A 23043-nucleotide genomic window follows, 5' to 3' on the forward strand; every position below is an offset into this window, starting at 1 on the left:
GAAGAGGAAGGGTGGGCTGGAGGAAAAGGGTGGGCTGTAGGGGAAGGGTGGGCTGGAGGGGAAGGGTGGGCTGGAGGAAAAGGGTGGGCTGGAGGGGAAGGGTGGGCTGGGGGGGATGGGTGGGCTGGAGGGAAGGGTGGGCTTGAGGGAAGGGTGGGCTGGAGGAAAAGGGTGGACTGGAGGGGATGGGTGGGCTGGAGGGGACGGGTGGGCTGAAGAGAAGGGTTGCTGGAGGAAAAGGGTGGGCTGGAGGGGATGGGTGGGCTGGAGGGAAGGGTGGGCTGGAGGAAAAGGGTGGGCTGGAGGGAAGGGTGGGCTGGAGGGAAGGGTGGGCTGGAGGGGAAGGGTGGGCTGGAGGGGAAGGGTGGGCTGGAGGGGAAAGAGGGAGCCTGTGGTCTTCCTCAGGTTGCAAGAGAAAGAGAGCAGGTGGAGAATGGTCAGTTATGTCTTCATCTCACATGGGTAAATCAGCCCTTTACATAAGATAAGGTGAACATAGACCAGCTTCCTGTGGAGATATGTAACCCTTTATCTGTAGCTATCTGCTTAGGAACAAAAGGAAAGGCAGTTTCTTGCATGATTCAGCTTCCAGCTGCCGAGGTGCCTCCTGCCGCACAGGACGCCGGGCACAGCAGCAGGATCAAGGGACCAGGAGGGAAGAGGCTGCAGTGATTTGGGGGAACAGCCTGAAAATCACCTGGAGCCTGGTGGCAGGTGGTCCCACCTCCTCCCCAATATTAGGTCACAGAAAAAATGACAATATGAGCAGCTCATGTCACCATTATTAGCAGAGTCTTTTTATTCTTTCCTTAATTTTTGGCCATTAAATTGAGCTCTATAGGCCCCTTTTCTTTTTCTTTTTTTCTTTTAGACAGAGTCTCGCTCTGTCACCCAGGCTGGAGTGCAGTGATGCGATCTTAGCTCACTGCAAGCTCTGCCTCCCGGGTTCACGCCATTCTCCTGCCTCAGCCTCCCGAGTAGCTGGGACTACAGGCGCCCGACACCATGCCCGGCTAATTTTTTGTATTTTTAGCAGAGACGGCGTTTCACCGTGTTAGCCAGGATGGTCTCGATCTCCTGACCTCGTGATCCACCCTCCTCGGTCTCCCAAAGTGCTGGGATTACAGGCGTGAGCCACCCCGCCAGGCCTATAGGCCCATTTTCTGCTTTTAATGCCAATACATGAAATTCCAGAGCTGCTTCTGTAAAAAAAAAAGAGTTTCATTTTCATTATTTTATTATTCATTACATTAATTCTATTATTTTATTCTCTTTTTTTTTTTAGAAGAACTTCAGCATGAGAGGGGCAATCCCTGCTGCCTTGTGACTGCAAAAGGAGAGAGAAGGAGCCTCTCCAAAAAGGGTTTCATGAAAGCGCTGAGGCGAGATACTCACTTCAGAGGGTTCAGGACAAGGACACTCACTTTGTTCTGTGCGGTGTGGAGACGCGGGTGAGCGTTCCTCAGTGGCACCAACGGGTTCCCTCTTGTCCTCAGCTTCCAGTGCCCTGGGGCACGTCATTTGGACAAAACACTTTTCCATGTCCTGCCATCCATTCCAGGGAGGCAGGAGAAAAGGGTCTGGAGGCAGGAACATAAGGCCGATTCACCCTGACTTCAGAGAACTAAATCAAATGGAAACTCTTGGGCTGTGACAGGAAATATCCTGTCCATTTACACAGGGCGTACACCGAGCACATGACTTTGTAATTTTACTTCATCCTCTTCATTTACGTAGGGTGCACACCAAGTAACCAATGGAAACCTCTAGAGGGGATTTAAACCCCAGAAACTTCAGTAACGGGCTCCCTGTGCTCAGGCGCTCCCACCTTGTGGAGTGTGCTTTCATTTTCCGTCAGTCTCTGCTTTTGCTGCTTCATTCTTTCCTTGCTCCGTTTTTGCGTTGTGTGCAATTCTTGGTTCAAGGCTCCAAGAATCGGACACCTTCAACCAGTAACATTATCTTAATATCTTGTTTTAAAACTGAATTCTGTTTTTCATCTGTTCACCTAGTTTTTAGAAAATGACAATGAAATACAACTTGGAACTTACCACAGCTTAATACAAGGGTCACTATGAGCTATACAACAGGTTTGATGTTTAAAAGTTTGCAACTTTTTTGAGACGGAGTCTCGCTCTGTCGCCCAGGCTGGAGTGCAGTGGCCGGATCTCAGCTCACTGCAAGCTCTGCCTCCCGGGTTCCCGCCATTCTCCTGCCTCAGCCTCCCGAGTAGCTGGGACTACAGGCGCCGCCACCTCGCCCAGCTAGTTTTTTGTGTTTTTTAGTAGAGATGGGATTTCACCGTGTTAGCCAGGATGGTCTCGATCTCCTGACCTCGTGATCCACCCGTCTTGGCCTCCCAAAGTGCTGGGGTTACAGGCGTGAGCCACCGCGCCTGGCCTCCTTACTTCTTTAGGCTGGGACCAGATCCCAAATGGTCCATTTGTAAGACAAGCAGCAGGGTGGACGTGGCACTGTGCTCATAAGGGAAATGACAGATTCATCCACGAGGCATTTCGAATAGAATTTACCCCATCACGATGCCAGCCTTTTTGAGGATGGGGGCTGTGTTTCTTTGCACAACGTTAGGTAGGGACCCCTGCCCTGATATCCTGCCTCAAACATGGGACGTCTTCAATCAGTGTTAGCTGAAATGAGTGTCCTTTCCATGTTTATTGTATTGGAACAAATGGGGCTCTAGACACCTTTCTTTTGCTGCATTCCCTAGCTAGCTAGACAAATTTGGAATTTAGAAAATATATACATATAGAGGCCGGGCACGGTGGCTCACACCTGTCATCCCAGCCGTTTGGGAGGCCAAGGTGGCCAGATCACCTGAGGTCAGGAGTTTGAGACCAACCTGTCCAACATGGTGAAAGCCCATCTCTACTAAAAATACAGAAATTACCCAGGCACGATGGCAGGTGCCTATAATCCCAGCTACTTTGGAGGCTGAGGGAGGAGAATTGCTTGAACTTGGGAGGCAGAGGTTACAGTAAGCTGAGATCGCACCACTGTAATGTAGCCTGGGTGATAGAATGAGACTCCATCTCAAAAAATATATATATATACACACATATGTACACACACACACACACACACACACATATATATATATAAATAAAATTCTTTAAAAAAATTTTTTATTTTTTGAGACAGAATCTCACTCTGTTGCCCAGGCTGGAATGCACTGGCATAATTATAGCTGACTACATCCTTGATCTCCTGGGCTCATGAGATCCTCCTTCATCAGCCTCCTGAGTAGCTGGAACTACAGGTGTGCGCCACCATACCTAGCTAATTGTTTTTTACTTTTAGTAGAGACGACGTCTCACTATGTTGCCCAGGCTGGTCTCGAACTTCTGAGCTCAAATGGTGCTCCTGCCTCAGCCTCCCAAAGTGCTGGGATCACAGACATGAGCCACCATGCCTGGCTTGAAAAGCAATTTCAAATAAATAAGCTTTAGATACATGTTACCATGACTCTAATATTGAGAAAAACAGAAATCCTTGCCTACCTGACTTTGGACTTCTTTAATTTCAAAGAGTCTGGTAAGCTCCCTTCCATGAGAATGAGGAGTGCCCGGAGTCCCCACCCAGCCCAGCTTCTGTGGAAGCCTCAGCCGCCCTCATGCTCATGGGGACCCTGTGTCTCACTGCAATCCAAAAGGCTGGGACTGTGCATGCATGGGACACAATGCTAGGATGCTTGAGGTTCAGCTCAAGATGCTAACTTCAACCCTTGGGAATTAGTGTCTGTCTCTCTTCCTCACCTTCTAAGCCCTGCTGCTCAGAGTCTGGCCTTCGATCTACACTGGGCATTCTGAATGGGGCATGACAGAGGCAGGAATGAAGGCTCCCCAAGAAATGCTGAATCACAAACTTCATTTAAACAGGACTTGTTGGGTGATCCCTATGCATAGTAAAATTTGAGAAACACTTTAATAGCTTCTGTATTATCGATTATGAAGTAACCTAAGCTTTTTAAAAAGACCCTAATCTTTACAAAACAGTACTCTCTGACAGCCTGTGACGTCTTTCTCCCCTTCTTTCTCTAGCAGGTGTGTGCTCTGTGCTCCTGCTCCTCACCACAGGGTGGCCCCAGAGCCCTACCAAACCTGTAAATGAGTCCAGAGGCCTAAAATGCTTCTCTCAAAGGTCGTGCTGATTTCCTGATTAAAAGATTAAAAGAGCTGGGCACAGTGGCTCATGCTTGTAATCACACCACTTTGCGAGGCCAAGGCGGGTGGATCACCTGAGGTCAGGAGTCAGAGACCAGCTTGGCCAAAGTGCTGAAACCCCATCACTACTAAAAATGCAAAAATTAGCTGGGCATGGTGATGTGCGCCCTGTAATCCCAGCTACTCAGGAGGCTGAGGCAGGAGAATGGCTTGAACCCAGGAGGCAGAGGTTGCAGTGAGGCGAGGTCGTGCCATCGCACTCCAGCCTGGGGACAAGAGCAAGACTTTGTCACCAAAAAAAAAAAAAAAAAAAGATTAAAAGTGATCATTCCCACAGAGAATAGATTTGGATATTTTCCCAGAAATTTTCTCTGCCAAACCTGTACATGTTTACAGGTCCCCATGACACAAGGCTTTTTATCACTTTCAGTGCAATGTGCTTTCTAATATGCGATATGGATTTAAAATTAGTCACAACCAACCTATTATAAGAATGCACTCTCCTTTAGGACATGGACATTTGAGGAACCACCTCTGAGCTCAGTATTTTAGCATGAATCTACCTTCAAATCTAAAAAAATTATTGTATATTTTTTAGCCCAAAATAGGACAAAAAATGTTTGGTTTCTTGCCATTGTGTTAGTATTCTTTTTGTCCTGGCTTAGGGCTTTATTGCGGCATAACTGGTGCACAGTAAACTGCACATATTTAAAACCTACACAGTGAGGAGTTCTGACTTATGTCCCATCAGTGAGACTTAGATCACAGTCAGAAAAACGAGGCTCCTATCACCCCAGAGTTCTCCTGCGCTCACTTTCTGCAAGCCCCTCTCCAGGAAGAGCGCTTCCTGTCATTATAGACGTGTCTGCATCTTCTTGAATTGTGCAACATGCAATCCTACAGTGCTCACTGTTCTGCTGCCAGCTCTTCTTGCTCAGCGTGATGTGTTCAAGATTCAGCAACACAGGCTGCATCAGCGGCTGCTGCCTTTTCGTTGCCGAGCCGTCCTCCATTGCACTGATCCTGATTGGTTTAGCCATTGACTTGCTGGTGGATATCTAGGTCGTTTCTAGGTGGTTAGTTGTCACAAATAAAACTACAGTAAATATTAGTGTGCAAATATTTGTGTAGAAATAGACTATCACTTCTCTTTTCTTTTTTCTTTCTTTCTCCTTCCTTCTCCTTCCTTCCTTCCTTCCTTTCTTTTTCTTTCTTTTGAGACAGGATCTTGCTCTGCTGCTCAGGCTAGAATGCAGTGGTGCAATTATGGCTCACTGCAGCCTTGACCTCCTGGGCTCAAGCAGACCTCCCAGGATCAAGCAGTTTTCCTACACCTCCCTAGTAACTGGGACTGCAGACACATACCACCATGCCTGGCTATTTGTTTTTTAATTTTTTTTTTTTTTTTTTTTTTTTTTTTTTTTTTTTGTAGAGGTAGGATCTCCCTCTGTTGCCCAGGCTGTTCTCAAACTTCTGGGCTCAAGCAGACCTCCTGCCTTGGTCTCCCAAAGCACTGGGATTACAGGCATGCACCACTCTGCCCAGGTGCTATCATTTCTTTTACAGAAATACCTAGGAGGGAAATGATGGGGTTCAATGGAAAGTATATTTGTAATTTGTAAGGAAATGTCCAAACTGTTTTCCAAACTTGTTGTACCATTTTACATTTCCACCAGCAGTATCTGAGAGTTCCAGGTGTTTTACATTCTCACCAACACTTGGTAGGGTCACCTTTTGATATGCGTGTGTGTGTGCTGGTATCTCACACTGGCTTTCAATTGCATCTCCCTAATTACTCTGATATTCAGCACATTTCCATGTGCTTATTGCCATCTGTGTGTCATCTTTAGAGAAGTGTCTGTCGAAATTGTTGACCCATTTTTGACTTGGAATGTTTGTTTTCTTTTATTTATTTTTTTATTTTTTTTTTTTATTATTATACTTTAAGTTCTAGGGTACATGTGCACAATGGGCAGGTTTGTTACATATGTATACATGTGCCATGTTGGTGTGCTGCACCCATCAACTCATCAGCACCCATCAGGTATAACTCCCAATGTCATCCCTCCTCCCTCCCCATAATAGGCCCCAGTGTGTGATATTCCCCTTCCCGAGTCCAGGTGATCTCATTGTTCAATTCCCACCTATGAGTGAGAACATGCGGTGTTTTGTTTTCTGTTCTTGCGATAGTTTGCTGAGAATGATGGTTTCCAGCTGCATCCATGTCCCTACAAAGGACACAACCTCATCCTTTTTTATGGCTGCATAGTATTCCATGGTGTTTATGTGCCACATTTTCTTAATCCAGTCTATCACTGATGGACATTTGGGTTGGTTCTAAGTCTTTGCTATTGTGAATAGTGCCGCAATAAACATACGTGTGCATGTGTCTTTATAGCAGCATGATTTATATTCCTTTCGGTATATACCCAGTAATGGGATGGCTGGGTCATATGGTATTTCTAGTTCTAGATCCTTGAGGAATCGCCATACTGTTTTCCACTATGGTTGAACTAGTTTACAATCCCACCAACAGTGTAAAAGTGTTCCTATTTCTCCACATCCTCTCCAGCACCTGTTGTTTCCTGACTTTTTAATGATTGCCATTCTAACTGGCGTGAGATGATATCTCACTGTGGTTTTGATTTGCATTTCTCTGATGGCCAGTGATGATGAGCATTTTTTCATGTGTCTGTTGGCTGTATGCATGTCTTATTTTGAGAAATATCTGTTCATATCCTTTGCCCACTTTTTGATGGGGTTGTTTGTTTTTTTCTTGTAAATTTGTTTGAGTTCTTTGTAGGTTCTGGATATTAGCCCTTTGTCAGATGAGTAGATTGCAAAAATTTTCTCCCATTCTGTAGGTTGCCTGTTCACTCTGATGGTAGTTTCTTTTGCTGTGCAGAAGCTCTTTAGTTTAATTAGATCCCATTTGTCAATCTTGGCTTTTGTTGCTGTTGCTTTTGGTATTTTAGACATGAAGTCCTTGCCCGTGCCTATGTCCTGAATGGTATTACCTGGGTTTTCTTCTAGGATTTTTATGGTATTAGGTCTAACATTTAAGTCTCTAATCCATCTTGAATTAATTTTCATGTGAGGAGTAAGGAAAGGATCCAGTTTCAGCTTTCTACTTATGGCTAGCCAATTTTCCCAGCACCATTTATTAAATAGGGAATCCTTTCCCCATTTCTTGTTTTTCTCAGGTTTGTCAAAGATCAGATGGCTGTAGTTGTATGGTATTATTTCTGAGGACTTTGTTCTGTTCCACTGGTCTATATCTCTGTTTTGGTACCAGTATCATGCTGTTTTGGTTACTGTAGCCTTGTAGTATAGTTTGAAGTCAGGTAGCGTGATGCCTCCAGCTTTGTTCTTTTGACTTAGGATTGTCTTGGAGATGCGGGCTCTTTTTTGGTTCCATATGAACTTTAAAGCAGTTTTTTCCAATTCTGTGAAGAAACTCATTGGTAGCTTGATGGGGATGGCGTTGAATCTATCTATAAATTACCTTGGGCAGTATGGCCATTTTCATGATATTGATTCTTCCTATCCATGAGCATGGTATGTTCTTCAATTTGTTTGTGTCCTATTTTATTTCACTGAGCAGTGGTTTGTAGTTCTCCTCGAAGAGATCCTTTACATCCCTTGTAAGTTGGATTCTTAGGTATTTTATTCTCTTTGAAGCAATTGTGAATGGAAGTTCATTCATGATTTGGCTCTCTGTTTGTCTGTTACTGGTGTATAAGAATGCTTGTGATTTTTGCACATTAATTTTGTATCCTGAGACTTTGCATGATTAAAAGTAAGACTAGTTTGTAAATTGTAGATAAGATGCCTTTGTCAGATGTATGTTTTGCACATAATTTCTACCAGTCTTTAGATTGAAGATTTAAAACACTTTTGAATTTTGATGAAATTTAATTTAACATAAAACATTTATGACGGTGTTTTGGGTGTCATATTTAAGAAGTTTTTGCCTAACCAAATTCCATAGTTAATTTTTGTATATAGTGTGAGGTAAGGGTTAGTTTCTCTCTATCTTCCTTCCTTGCCTCCCTCCCTCCCTCCCTCCTTTCTCTCTCTTTCTTTCTCTCTCTTTCTTTCTCTCTCTCTTTCTTTCTTTCTTTCTTTTTTCTTTCTTTTCTTTCTTTTCTTTCTTTCTTTTTTTGATGGAGTCTGGCTCTGTTGCCCAGGCTGGAGTGCAGTGGTGCAATCTTGGCTCACTGCAAGCTCCACCTCCCGGGTTCATGCCATTCTCCTGCCTCAGCCTCCTGAGTATCTGGGACTACAGGCGCCCGCCACTACGCCCATCTAATTTTTTTGTATTTTTAGTAGAGATGAGGTTTCATTGTGTTAGCCTGGATGGTCTCGATCTCCTGACCTCGTGATCCACCTGCCTCAGCCTCCCAAAGTGCTGGGATTATAGGCGTGAGCCACTGTGCCTGCCTCTTTCTTTCTTTCCTTCTTTCATTCTTTTCTTTCTTTTCTTCCTTTTCTTCTTTCTTTCTTTCCTTCTTTCTTTTCTTTCTTTCCTTTTATATGCAATGCACATGCTGCCATGTTCCAGAACCATTTGTTGTAATGACTGTCCTTTTTCTATCAAATGCCTTTGCATCTCTGTTAAAAATTGATTGTTTTAAGTGTGAGTCTGTTTTTGTACTGTCTACCATTGATCAGTGTGTCTATCCTTTCTCCAATACCACAACCCCTTGGTTATTTTAGTGTTTGTAATACGTCTTGACATAAGTTCTCCTGTTTTGCTCCTCTTTCTTTTTGACTGGATCACTTTCTTTTTTAAACCTATGACAGTAATAGCTTTCTAAGGAAATTTGGCTGCAGTTTCAATTGATTTTGCATTACTTTACTTCTCTTTTATCTTTTTTTTTTTTTTTTTTTTTTTGAAGATGAAGTTTCACTCTTGTTGCCCAGGCTGGACTGCAATGCCATGATCTCAGCCCACCACAACCTCCGCCTCCTGGGTTCAAGCGATTCTCCTGCCTCAGCCTCCCGAGTAGCTAGTACTACAGGAATGTGCCACCACGCCTGGCTAATTTTGTATTTTTAGTAGAAACATAGTTTCTCCATGTTGGTTAGGCTGGTCTTGAACTCCTGACCTCGGGTGATCCACCCACCTCAGTCTCCCAAAGTGCTGGGATTATAGGTGTGAGCAACTGCACCTGGCCCTACTTGGCATTACTTTTCATTTGTCTTTGTTCATTTATGGGTTATACCAGTAAAACAGTTTTTAATTGAATCTTAAATTCTATCTACTTTGACACACTACTATTTTATCTATCAGTCAGAAAGAAAGAAGTCTCTGATTGTAAGATGCATCCTGAGATGGAGATGTTAAAATGTTAAACATGTATTTTATATTAATATAAAATGGCCAATGTTAGAAAATTATCATGAAAAGGAACAATTCATCCTGGTTTCATGGTCCTCAGAGAACTGGAGAATTTCTTTGACTTCATGAATGAGCAGAAAATTTCTTTTAGCTAATTTGAATTTGTTTCTGCCTCTCTATAAAGTCTAGTGAACATATCTTTACATTTAGGCAGCTGTATCAGTCCATTTTCACACTGCTGATGAAGACATACTTGAGGCTGGGTAACATAAAGAAAAAGAGGTTTAATGGACTCACAGTTCCATGTGGCTGGGGAAGCCTCACAATCGTGGTGGAAGGCTAAAGGCACATCTTACATGGTGGCAGACAAGAGAGAATGAGAACCAAATGAAAGGGGAAAACCCCTTATCAAACCATCAGATTTCATGAGACGTATTCACTGCCATGAGAATATAATGGGAGAAAGTGCCCCCCGTGATTCAATTATCTCCCACTGGTTCCTCCCACAACACACGGAAATTATGAGAGCTACAATTCAAGATGTGATTTGGGTGGGGACACAGCCAAACCACATCAGCAGCCAAACACACAGATGATTTCTGGTGCCATCTCTCACATTTTATTTGTGTTTGTTTTTTTGGTTTTTAGAAGTATCCAGATTTCCTTCCACAGTAACAAATTTGTTGAGTTCACTATGCGTAAAATGACTTGCACAGAGGCATACACATTGTAACTGCTCTTCTCCTTAGGGGGTTCATGTCTTGTAGCCCCACTGGCTTTGAATTTGGGCTAGTCCATTAACCTTTACCGTGACCCCTTTTTTTGCTAGGTTAATCTGCTTATCACCTGAGAAACGTATCAGGTTTATAGTTAAAAAGACATGGGTAATTTTGTGAGGATTATAGGATTATATTTTTGTCATATGGACAGAGCTGAAGCTTGTGGAGGCACACTCTGGGTGCAAGGCATGGTCTGCAGGATTTATGTGTGTGATCTCATTTAAGCCTCATAAGGGTCTTAAAAGGTTGGCCTTCCGGGTCCACGTGCTGTTGCTGAGGCTCAGGGAGGTGAGTGACTTTCAAATGGTCACATGGTGGTGCTGGAGGGGCCAGGATGAAAGCCTGCGTGCTCTCTGGTTCCAGGGCCAGGTCCTTGCGCCCCTTCCATCCCCCCAGGCAGGTTCATCGTGGACTCTGGACACAAATTATGAATCTAAATTGGCAATTCTAGAAGAGTTATTCTACAGCATCTCAATTCTGATACATGAAGCATTTATAATAAACCACAATTTCAGGCTTATCTCTATTTAAACAGAGGGTATTTGGCTGCCAATCTTTTATTCATGATCTACCTTTACTTCTTTTTTTTTGGTGGAGTCTCACTCTGTCACCCAGGCTGGAGTGCAGTGGCACAGTCTCGGCTCACTGCAACTTCTGCCTCCCAGGTTCAGGCGATTCTCCTGACTCAGCCTCCTGAGTAGCTGGGATTACAGATGGGCACCACCACGCCTGGCAAATTTTTGTTTGTTTGTTTGTTTGTTTGTTTAGTAGAAATAGGGTTTCACCATGTTTTTGTCAGGCTGGTCTTGAACTCCTGACCTCGTGATCTGCCTGCCTCGGCCTCTCAAAGTGCTGGGATTACAGGCATGAGCCACAGTGCCCGGGCCCTTCTTTTATTCTTATGAAATGGTTAAGAAAAATATATATTTTTAATTTCTCAATATTTGGTACTTTTGGTTCTGAAGCTAGGTGGATATTCCAGAGCCTGAAAGATCCTAGCCTGTCATATTATTAGGGACACTTCTACTCTCCGAACTGCTCTTTTTTCCAGGTTTTCCTCCTCCTGTATCTCCCTAGCTATGAGCTTGTGTATTGTTCACGCATATTTACCCTTCACTGAAGTCCATTTTCTCCTCCTTTCTTGAAGACTTATTATCCGAGGCTCCGAAGGGATATGACAACCATAGATGCCAGCTCATGTGCTCGTCCTTCTTGTATTAAATGCACCTTTTTATTGTGATGCTTTAACATCTTGGGGTCTGTGGACCCTGGAAGGACACCCCTCCCAGGGTTACTCACTCCTGGAGAGCAAACAACTCAGCTTTCAGATGCAAACCAACCAATTCAGAGGCAATACCGCCAACCACCTCTTTCCCTGGCTCTTACACTCCAGGGCCGCGACCCACCTGCCCTGCACCCCAGTGCCTGGTGCCAGACAACTAGGGATAGCTACTGTGTCCAGAGTCTCCAAACAGATTCAAACCAGCCAACCCCAAGCCTGTCACTCAAGCCCGTCACTCTGCCTCTCCGTTTCTTCCCAGGGAAACCACAAGGGAGGCTCCAGCCCACGTTTTCCCCCAACCCCTTCTGCCTCCTGACCCACCCTAGTGCTTCCCCAGGTGCCCTCATACCAGGCTTGGTGTGCACCTTCCTCTTGGACACTGAAAGTAACAAGCCACCTTTTAAATGATGGTTGTCTCCTGATATATTGGCTTCACCATGCCTGAATAAGAATAAAACATGCATTTTAAGACACTTCTCCAACAAGTATTCCTCTCTTTAGAAGGGAAATATGTGCAAACCAAACTAGAAGAATATATGTCACACATTCTGTATGCTGTGGAAACATGGGTACCCTACAAACTATCAAATTCAAACAGGAACATTGAAGGCTAGAGACTGTGTACTTCCGTATCTTATGCATCAAAATATTTGCTTTGGGAACAAAATGGGTCATCCTTGCTTAAGTGTTTATAAGATAATATATTCATACAAAATGTTTTCCTTTAGCAGGAAGTACCTTACACTGCCACAGCTTTTTTATAATGAATGCACAGTGTGAGTCATTTGTAAAAGCAGAACAATGTTTTTCTTCAAAATCTTACATTTCAAATTTGCTAAAAAATTCTCTGAAGTGGACCATTTCCCAGCACAGATGGTGTTGCACTATGAAAAAACAAGGAGCTATCCATCATGGTGTAGGTTGAAACTCTCTTTTATGATGCTAAGGCAATAATGTCACATAAAATCCTCCACTGGATGCTTCCCATTATACATCTGGTCAGCCAATATGTAAAGGTAATCATGGAGTCTGAGACGTTTTCTAACAATGTTTAACCCGTGTGACATTGAGCTTGAAATGATTAAATGTTCCTGGTAGTACTGGTGTGAGAGTGTGTGTGTGTGTGTGTGTATGAGTGTGTGTGTATGAGTGTGTGTGTGTGAGAGTGTGTGTGAGTGTGTATGTGGGTGTGTGTGTGTATGTGTGTGTGTGTATGAGTGTATATGTGTGCGTGTGTGTGTGTGTATGAGTGTATATGTGTGTGTGTGAAGCAGACAGAAGAGTCTAACGTTATCACAGAAGGCACACCATGGCGCTACTCAAACGAAGGATTTTCCGTTCCTCTTCTAGCTAGAAAGTGATTTCCTAGTAAAAGTGAGCCTGAAACGCCACCCTTATTGCCATGGTAGAGAGATGAAAACAAACCGCCCACAGGGACAAGTATGCCCAGGTTAGAGAAGCATAACTCCAAAACTACTCGGGGCCTGCAGGGGAGTTATGCAGCTCAGCATTCGTCCCTGGATATGCAGACCACACCTTGAATAAGTTTGTAAGCAACAATTAAGTTTTGAAATAAAGATCTTGAAAGGAGAAGCAGATATTTCCAGGTGGAGGAAGTCTGAGAATTCAGTGGGACTTAGGCAAAAATGTCGTCAGCAGAGAGCATTCCTGGCTGACCAGAAGAGAAGGGTTCTCACTGATCCTTTACTGAAAGAAACAGAGTGAATGGGATCAGATTCTATCTTTATAGTTCATATTCTATTGAGTACTAGAAAGCAATTGTTCCATTATAGTTGTTGTTTTCATGAAGCTTGACTTAGATGAATTGCTTTAAAATTACTGGGTTGACATTACCTGGCAGTGAAGGATGTGGTGTCAAGGAATATAAAACATCGGGTTAAAAACTACCTTAAGAAGTTGGTATTTAAGATTCCTGACTGAGGGTGTTGTGGTACATGAGGTCATATGGTTTGGCCCTGTGTCACCACCCAAATCTCACCTAGAATTGCAATAATCCCCACGTATCATGGGAGGGACCTGGTGGGAGGTAATTGAAAAATGGGGGCTTTATTTTTTTCCCCCGTGCTGTTCTTGTGATAGTAAGTCTCACGAGATCTGATGGTTTTGTAAAGGGGACGTCCCCTGCACATGCTCTCTTGCCTGCAGCCACGTAAGATGTGACTTTGCTCCTCATTCGCCTTCCGCCATGATCATGAGGCCTCCCCACCCACGTGGAACTGTGAGTCCATTAAACCTCTTTCCTTTATAAATTACCTGGTCTTGGGTCTGTCTTTATTAGCAGCATGAGAGCAGACGAATACATAAGGATACTGCTTTATTTTTCATAACCATCATTACTCAGTCCTAAGTGTTTCTCTTCCTCGAATGAAGACAGTGTTTGCTGTGGAGAGGGAATGAGTTAATGACGACTCCGAACTCTTTGAATTAGCTCCCTAAGATGATGCTGAATCCCGATGAATATCTTTTGGTGCTGGGAGTTCTCTCTGGACATGAAGTCCCTATGTTTATAGATAAATTAGGCCCATAAATACTGAGGTGGAAGGAAAGGAAAAGTCCCTTACAGATGTGTAAATGGATGACTTGACTCGAACTTACAAAAATAAATAAATAAACAAACAAACAAATAAATAAATAAAAAAGATATTCCAAGACTTAGGAGCAGTCAGTGTTACCATTAAAGGAGGGCGCTGGCTTCAATGTTGTCGTGAAGGACACTGGAACGTTGCTGTTTATTAATTTTGGGTTTTTTTACTTAGGTTGAGATTGTTGGCATGCAAAGCACATGTCATCAGCTTTATCTGTTTTAATCGCAGTGAGAAATGGAATTAACTGCTGAACCAAAACCACTGGAGAATAATCAGCACCACTATTTTTCCTGAATCATGGATTTCCTAATCTTCAGAAGACTGGGGCATTTTGACTCATTTGACTACTGCAGTTTCCTCAAATTTTCTTATTAAAACTATTTAAAATAATATAGCAATAAAGAGGAACTTCCAACGACACCTCTTCACTGAATCTCAGCATCTACTTTGTTGAACAAGAATACCATGAATGTTTGATCTTTAGGTCATTGAAACTTTTTTCTAAAAATCAGTCATGCTTCATCCAGAAAAGAATTTATATCCTTAAAGTCTCCTTTCACAAGAGATCCGTGGGTGCACTGAGGAACACAAGGCTTTATCTATTAAAGAAGGTAAAAGAATGTCCATGAACAACCTTTTGTTCTCCCAAGTTGATCACCTTTACTAATTACATCCAGCAGGTCCTGGACAGATCCTGATATGACATAACTCAGAATCCTATTGGTCAGTCTGGGGATCTTCTCCTAAAGAAGCTTCATACTGGCAAATACTAGGTCTCAGTAACATGATCCCAATGTGAGCATGGTCTCTTGCACTGACATTTCTATTTTACTGATTTTGTTGTTGTTGTTGTTTAAGTGTTGTGCTGTGTGCCAGGCACCACGCCAAGCCCTTTAGCATTTCTAATTTATGTAATCGTCCTAATACCCTCATGAGGAAAGTGCTAGTAGTGTTCCTCCTTGCTGGGCAAGGATCCTGAGAGAGACGCCATCTGCTGATGTGTCCATGGTCCCAAGGCCAGGGGCTGGCAGGGCCATGCCTCTCTGGGTTCTTGGGCCATGGGCTGCATCACAGGCTCTGCTGTTATTCTTAAGGACCTCCTGATATGCAGTCAGTTTTGTATTTCTTTTTTTGTTTGTTTGTTTTTGAGACGGAGTCTCACTGTGTCACCCAGGCTGGACGCCCAAGCTGGTTGCCCAGGCTGGCTCACTCTGTCACCCAGACAGTGACATGATCTTGGCACACTGCAACCTCCACCTCTTGGGTTCAAGTGATTCTCTTGCCTCAGCCTCCCAAGTAGCTGAAACTACAGGGATACACCACCACACCTGGCTAATTTTTGTATTTTTAGTAGAGATTGGGTTTCACCATGTTGGCCAGGCTGGTCTCAAACTCCTAATCTCAAGTGATGTGCCTGTCTCGGCCTCCCAAAGTGCTGGGATTTTAAGTGTGAGCCACCCGCCTGGCCTGGTGTTATATTTCTAAATAAAATAGAACATAATTTTTGTATAAAGAGCTTGGGCTGTGGAGCCAGACTTGGGTTTGAATCGAGCTCAGATGCTTATTAGCTGGGTGAAGTTTAGAAACATGGTCACTTTCCTTTGAGTCTTTGCCTTATCTGTGACATAAAAATAAGTCAACTTGTAGGGATAATGACAATTAGAAAAAAATATGCCAAACACTGCAGATGGCACATGATCCTTCGTTGCACTTTGGTGGAACCTGTATAATAATGATCAATTAAATATTAATAATAAGGCAAAAAGGGATAGAAAAAAGTGTTTCTACAAACAAGAGATCTGGAAATCACCACCCCATCCACAAATAATTGGGTCAATAATTGAATGCTGTTTTGTTTTCCAATCCTACCAGCCTCAATGAATATAGACCACCACACCTCTATGCATCAGACACATCCATCCTTTGGTTGAGCGAGACACAGGGTGAGTGAGTCTTACTGCATTTACTTTTCCTCCCTAAAACATGTAATCGCTGTCTTGTTTTCTCGAACTGATCAGTTTCAGAATGGCTTCCAAGATATTCATGGAACAACAAACTATTTATTGGTGGCAGAAATATCGTATCGTCACCCTTCAATGGGCTCAAAGGAAAAAACAGCTGCTCCTTGGGTCTTCATGGGCTCAGCTCTCCATCACTGGCTTCTTGAACAACAGTCCAATCTGTGTGACTGTCTTGATGTTGTATTGTATATTTTATTAAAATACACAGGAGATACACACTCACAGGTGCATATCATATCCTATCCTAGTTTGTGATTTTTCTATCCAAGGTGGTGGCTGTCGTACACTTGAATTTCTGAAGTCACCAGCACAGAGCCTCGGTGCCAGTGGTCATCAGCTGTGTTATCAGCTTTCAGGTATGAACTGCCATCACTTTATTGTTTTCTTACTTGGCATGCCTTTTTATCAATAGTTTTGGGGGTACAAGCGGTTTTGGTTACATGGATAAGTTCTTTAGTGGTGATTTCTGAGATTTTAGTGCACCTGTCACCCAAGCCGTATGCACTGTACCTGATGTGTAGTCTTTTATCCCTCACCCCCACAATCTTCCCCCCGCCGAGTCCCCAAAGTCCATTATATCATTCTTATGTCTTTGCATTCTTATAACTCAGTTCCCACTTATAAGGGAGAACATACGATGTTTGGTTTTCCATTCCTAAGTTACTTCACTTAGAATAGTGGAATGGCCTCCAGCTCCATCTGAGCTGCTGCAAAAGACATTTTATTCCATTTAATGGCTGAATAATATTCCACAGTGTATATATACCACATTTTCTGCATCCACTCATTGGTCGGTGGGCAATTAGGTTGGCTCCATATCTTTGCTATTGTGAATTGTGCTGCTATAAACATGCGTGTGTAAGTGTCTTTTTCATAGAATGACTTCTTTTTCTTTGGGTAGATACCCAGCAGTAGGATTGCTGGATAGAATGGTAGTTCTACTTTTAGTTCTTTAAGGAATCTCCATGATGTTTTCCATAGTAGTTGTATTGATTTACATCCCCACCAGCATGTAAAGGTTTCCTTCTTCACCACATCCATGGCAACATCTATTGTTTTTTTTTTTTTTTTTTTTTTTGATATTTTAATCGTGGCCATTCTTGCAGGAGTAACGTGGTATCTCATTGTGGTTTTGATTTTCATTTTCCTGATGATTAGGGATGTTGAGCATTTTTTATATGTTTATTGGCTGTATATCTTCTTTTGAGAAATGTCTATTTGTGTCTTTTGCGCACTTTTTGGTGGAATTTTCTTTTTCTTGTTTGTTTGAGTTCCTTGTAGATTCTGGATGCTAGTCCTTTGTTGGATGCTTAGTTTGTGAATATTTTGTGGGTTTATTCTGCTGATGATGTCTTTTGCTGTGCAGAAGTTTGTTAGTTTAATTAGGTTTCATTTGTTTACTTTTGTTTTTGTCGTATTTGCTTTTGGGGTCTTAGTCATTAATTCTTTGCCTAAACCAATGTCCAGAAAAGCTTTTACAATGTTATTGTCTAGAATTTTTGTGGTTTCAGATCTTAGATTTAAGTCTTTGATAAATGTTGAGCTGATTTTGGTAATTTGAGAGATGGGGACCCAGTTTCATTCTTCTACGCATTTGCTGTCACTTCTGATATGCATCCAGCAATTTGAGTTGACACTGTACATTAGCCAGTAAGGTAAGTGTTTCTGTTTCTATTTATTCTAAAACTTCACATTGATGGTTAAGAAGGGAAGCAATAGGTCACATTTTAATCTAAGAAGCCTTTTTTTCATATTTTTAAAGAATTAAATACCATGATCACTGTTAAAAACAATCACTTAGGTTTTAATTTATTTAAAATACTGATATGAATGTGCAATATCTCTTCACTGTTCTGTATCTGAACATAAGAGCAAAGCCTAGTAAACTTGACTTGTCTGTCCTAATGGGAAACATGACATTCTTTTAGGATCGACTATAACAGTCTGTAATTTAAATATTGTTAATGTAATACAATGGGCATGTACAGCCAACTAAAATCTGGCAGCAAGAAGGAAATCTCTCTCTCTCTCTCTCTGTGCTCCTTTATTGCAATTGTTTTTAATATTTAAAAGCCACCTTGAAGGAGAGATTCTCAAACAGTTTAGGTTCCGGAAACAAAACTCAGGATAAACGTGACATTTCTAAGAGAACTGGCTTGTCTTGAATGAACATCTCCAAAACAATTTCTGAGCCCTTCGCTTAATGTAATAACAGCAATGGATCTCACCCTGACTAATGCAGGCACCCTCACTCTGCATCATGGAGGGGAGGCCTCCCGGAAAGGAGCAGTGGACATCAGGTTAAGCAGACAGTTCTCGGAGCACAGAAAGCACAGACCTTCCTTCTCTAGCTACCATGAGAAAGGAGCTCAAAGGGTACGTGAACCTGTCACTTCTTGTGCTAATCCTGAATCCTGTCATTTATGTCATAAATTAATATTTGAGATAGTTTTCCCCTTATTTTGTGTTTCACACTGTAATCAGATCGTGAACAATTGAACTAAAAGTCAGTGTTTATTTTTTTTAAATGAATTAAAGAAACCTTGGCCTATCATTTCTCAAATCTTCCAGGTTATATGGGTAATGTGTTGATCATTTGCCCTACAATCGAAAGCAAATACTTTCTTCTAGGAGAAACAAAGCATGAATATGATTGCATGTTTCAAATCTAAGATTAAAACAGCTTAAAAGTTTTAAGAATGGTATTTATTTGTGGCATTCTGTTGACATTTAAAAAAATAAATTTACAGCAGTTGATGTTGGGGGTGGCTAAATGCAGACTGTGATAATTATTGTCAGCTTACATGGCCTTTTTGATATTGTATTTCTAATGGGCATTGACAGATATCTTTGTATGCATGTTTTAGAGGTGAATAAATATTTAGTTCAATCTGATCACTGTGAGTTTTCTGATTTTGAGCCTTGTAAAATAAGGATTTATTTATACTAAATCCAATATTGTCCTTGGGAAGCAATATTTTACAAGCAAATAGATTACTGAATAGACTATGAGCTAGTACCTAGCTGACTATGATCGAGCCAGTTGGAAGACATTCGTCTCCAAATTCTGGCAATCCCATTCAGTTTACCATTTAAATTAATACATTGTACCAATGGTGGGACTAAGGGTCTATCTTAATGGAGGCATGCACAGGAGAATAAGGAGATGGCTTGGATTAATGTTTCTGTGTTTTCTTTTTTTTCCAAAACATACTTTCAAGATGAGCTCTGATTTTGCTCTGAAAGCCTGGTGGTCAGGAGCAAGGTGACAAAGTGCTGCAACTTCTGCGGAGGAAAAATAAGTCTTCCCTAGGAAAGCCTTGGCTTCCCTTAAATAAGGCAGAAGAATGGAGAGTGATCCGCAATGCTGGTTGTGGTATGGTGACCATTGTGTGGCATTCGTTCTCATAGGTAGATGAATTATTTTATTTGTTAAGTTGAATTTATTTGTGTTGTCTAGTCTAAATGAGTGAAAATGCTCAATGTTTCATTTTGCCCTGAGCTATACCAGTTCTTCCTTTAATTGGACCTTTGAGTATGACATCTGCTCTCCTATTAGGTTGGTGCAAAAGTAATTGCAGTCTTGCCATTATTTTTACACCAACCTGATGTCTACTCTCCAATCGTAAGTGCCAGTGCAGGGGTGCGCTGTGTGTATTCTCACTGGGATGAGTAAGCCCCCTGAGCAGCATCTTACGAGGAGGTCTCTTAGGATCCTTATATGAAATCCTCCCCTTTTTCCTTCTCCCTCTATTCTCTGCAGCCCCGGTCACTATCTGTTACACGAAGCATCTGTTTCCTGATTGTCTCCTCTCACCCCTACAGCCTGCACTGTCCAGTAGGGTTGGGATATTTGTTTTGTTTTGTTTTGTTTTCCACTGGTTTTTAATGAATACCTTGCACAGTGCCTGACACCTGACACGAATTCTATATGTATTTTTGGAATGAAGTTCATGAATAACTCAGCATAAAAAGCAGGAGTGGAGACACTGGTTCCCTGCAGAAGTCTTGCAGAATAGTGAGTCTCTTGACTATTTTTGAATTTCACAGACCACTAACATTTTCAACATTTTGGAGAATGACAGAGGTTCATAAATGTCAATTTGGCTAATAAGGATTTTAAAGCAAACAAACAAAGCTATTATCTGATATTACTATAATTTCATAAAAGAGTTTTAAAACTGGTGCCAGGAAATGCCCGTATTTCTGGAATCGGGTGGTGTGCTTGTGTGTGTGTGTGAGGTGCATACACAGTGTATCTGCTTAAGCAAAGGCAACATCTTACTTTTGAACACTATTATTCCATTATTCTGCATGTTGCTCTGAGGGTGTTTGTAGATGAGATTTACATACAAATCCCTGCACTTTGAGTGAAGCAAGTCTTCCTTCCTAATGTGGGCAGGCCTCATCCAAGCAGTTGAGGGCCAGAAGAGAACAAAGGCTGACCTCCCCTGACCTGCCAGGATTCTGTGGCAGGTGGCACTTGGATTTGAACCTCAGTCTCCTCTGGGTCTGTGGCTTGCCATCCACCCCACAGGTTTTGGACCTGCTAAGTCCCCGGGATCTCCTAGGACAATTCCTTAATATCTGTGTCTCCATTCCTCCCTCTCTGTAGGCATCTTGTTCACCTGTCTCTCTGCAGAAGCCTGACTAGTGCATTGGCCTGGGCAGTACTTAACGGGTTGGGAGTGGGCGGGAATGATGTGCGCTTTGAGTGTGGCCATGTGGTGATACAGTTGAAGCGGAGGGGAACTTACAATCCAGCTGTCCAGGGTTCAAGTGTCCACCCTGCTGTTCATTAGTTGGTTGACCATGGGCGGCTCACATAAGCAGCCTGGAGGTAGGCTATGTAAATTGGCACAGACCTTCCCACATCAGTGGGAAAAGATGACCGAATAGAAACACCATTGTTAGGGTGATGGGCGAAAAGCCTGCCTGGTTTTGTTCTTAGAAATCTGCTTCTCGAGAAATCAGGAGAGAGGACTGAAGTCATGATGGCATTGTTAGGTCGTGACCATGTCACAACCGTAAGCATTTATGGTCCCAAACACTCGTCTCGCAAAATGTAACCTTACATGCGAGCGCTTCATAGACTGAACGCTAAATTACCTCATCTGAATTTGCCTGAAGTTACATAACTCTCACTGGATAAAGGTAAGTTTCATAATTCGTATCTAAGATATTTTTGAGAGTTTTTAAAATAAAAATCTTTTAAGACTGAGTGTGTTCGTCTGTTCTTGCGTTGCTACAAGGAAATACCTAAGACCGGGTGATTCATAAAGAAAAGAAGTTTAATTGGCTCGGGGCTCTGCAGGCTGTACAGGGAACGTGGTGCCAGCATCTGCTCAGCTTCTGGGGAGGCTCAGGGAGCTTTCAGTCATGGCAGAAGGTGAAGGGGGAGTCGGCTTCTCCTCTGGCAAGAGCAGGAACAAGAGAGGAAGAGCGGGGGAGGTGCCACACTCTTAAACAACCAGATCTCCCAGGAACTCAGAGTGAGAACTCACTTATTACTGTGAGGAGGGCACCAAGACATTCATGAGGGATCTGCCCTCATGACCCAGACACCTCCTCCCAAGTTTCATCTCCAACATTAGGAGTTACATTTCAACGTGAGACTTGGAGGGGACAAACATCTGACCCATATCAATGAGTGCTTGAAATGTTACAATATATTCTTTTTTCTTTTCCTTTTTTTTTTTTTTTTTTTTCCGACAGGGTGTTGCTCTCTCACCCAGGCTGGAGTGTAGTGGTGTGAATATGGCTCATTGCAGCCTTGACCTCCTAGGCTTAAGCAATTCCTCCAACAAGTAGCTAAAACTACAGCCATGCACCACCATTCCCAGCTAATTTTTTATTTTTATTTTTGTAGAGATGGGATCTTGCTATGTGGTCCAGGCTGGTCTCAAGCTCCCGGCCTCAAGCAATTCTCCCTTCTTGACCTCCCAAAGTGCTGAGATTATAAGCATGAGCCACCACACCCAGCCTTAGATTATTGATGTATGTTAAGAAATTAGTATTATTAACATAAAAAACCAAGCAACCTGATTAAAAATGAGCAAAAGATCTGAGTAGACATTTCTCCAAGGAAGATACACCAATGGCCAGCAAGCACATGCTCAACATCACTAATCATTAAGAAAACACAAATCAAAATCACAGTAAGATACCTCTCCGCACCCATCAGGATGGCTACTCTAAAAGCAAATGGAAACACACTCCAGGAAATACCAAGTGTTGGAACCCTCGAATGTTGCCAGTGAGGACGTAAAATGGTGCGGCCACTGTGGAAAACACTATGGTGGCCTGTCAAGAAAGTACACAGTCCAACTATGTGGTCCAGCAATTCTTCTAGGCATATACACCAAAAGGGTAAAATCAGGGCCTCAAACAGGTATCTGTATATCCATGTTCACATCAGCATTATTCACAGTAGCTAAAACATAGAAACAACCCGAGTGTCTGTTGAAGGATGAATGGTTCTATGCAACATGTACACACGACGGAATATTATTCAGCATTGAAAAGAAGGAAACTCTGGGCCAGGTGCGGTGGCTTATGCCTGTAATCCCAGCACTTTGGGAGGCTGAGGTGGGCGGATCATGAGGTCAGGAGATCGAGACCATCCCAGCTAACATGGTGAAACCCTGTCTCTACTAAAAATACAAAAAAACTAGCCAGGCATGGTGGCGGGCGCCTGTAGTCCCAGCTACTCGGGAGGTTGAGGCAGGAGAATGGGGTGAACCCGGGAGGCGGAGCTTGCAGTGAGCCGAGATCATGCTACTGCACTCCAGCCTGGGCGACAGAGCAAGGCTCCGTCTCAAAAAAACAAA

General features: G+C 42.7%; 1 long non-coding RNA gene across 1 annotated transcript; it reads left to right on the forward strand.

Moving 5' to 3' along the window:
- Window positions 1-395: 395 nt before the first annotated feature.
- Window positions 396-21858, forward strand: LOC105490801 (uncharacterized). The gene is made up of 4 exons (XR_011608399.1): window positions 396-714; window positions 1286-1451; window positions 14421-14803; window positions 16065-21858. It is a non-coding gene; the product is annotated as an uncharacterized lncRNA (long non-coding RNA).
- The last annotated feature ends 1185 nt before the right edge of the window (window positions 21859-23043 follow it).

Source organism: Macaca nemestrina, chromosome 9 (assembly GCF_043159975.1).
Source record: "Macaca nemestrina isolate mMacNem1 chromosome 9, mMacNem.hap1, whole genome shotgun sequence".
Classification (NCBI taxonomy): domain Eukaryota; kingdom Metazoa; phylum Chordata; class Mammalia; order Primates; family Cercopithecidae; genus Macaca; species Macaca nemestrina.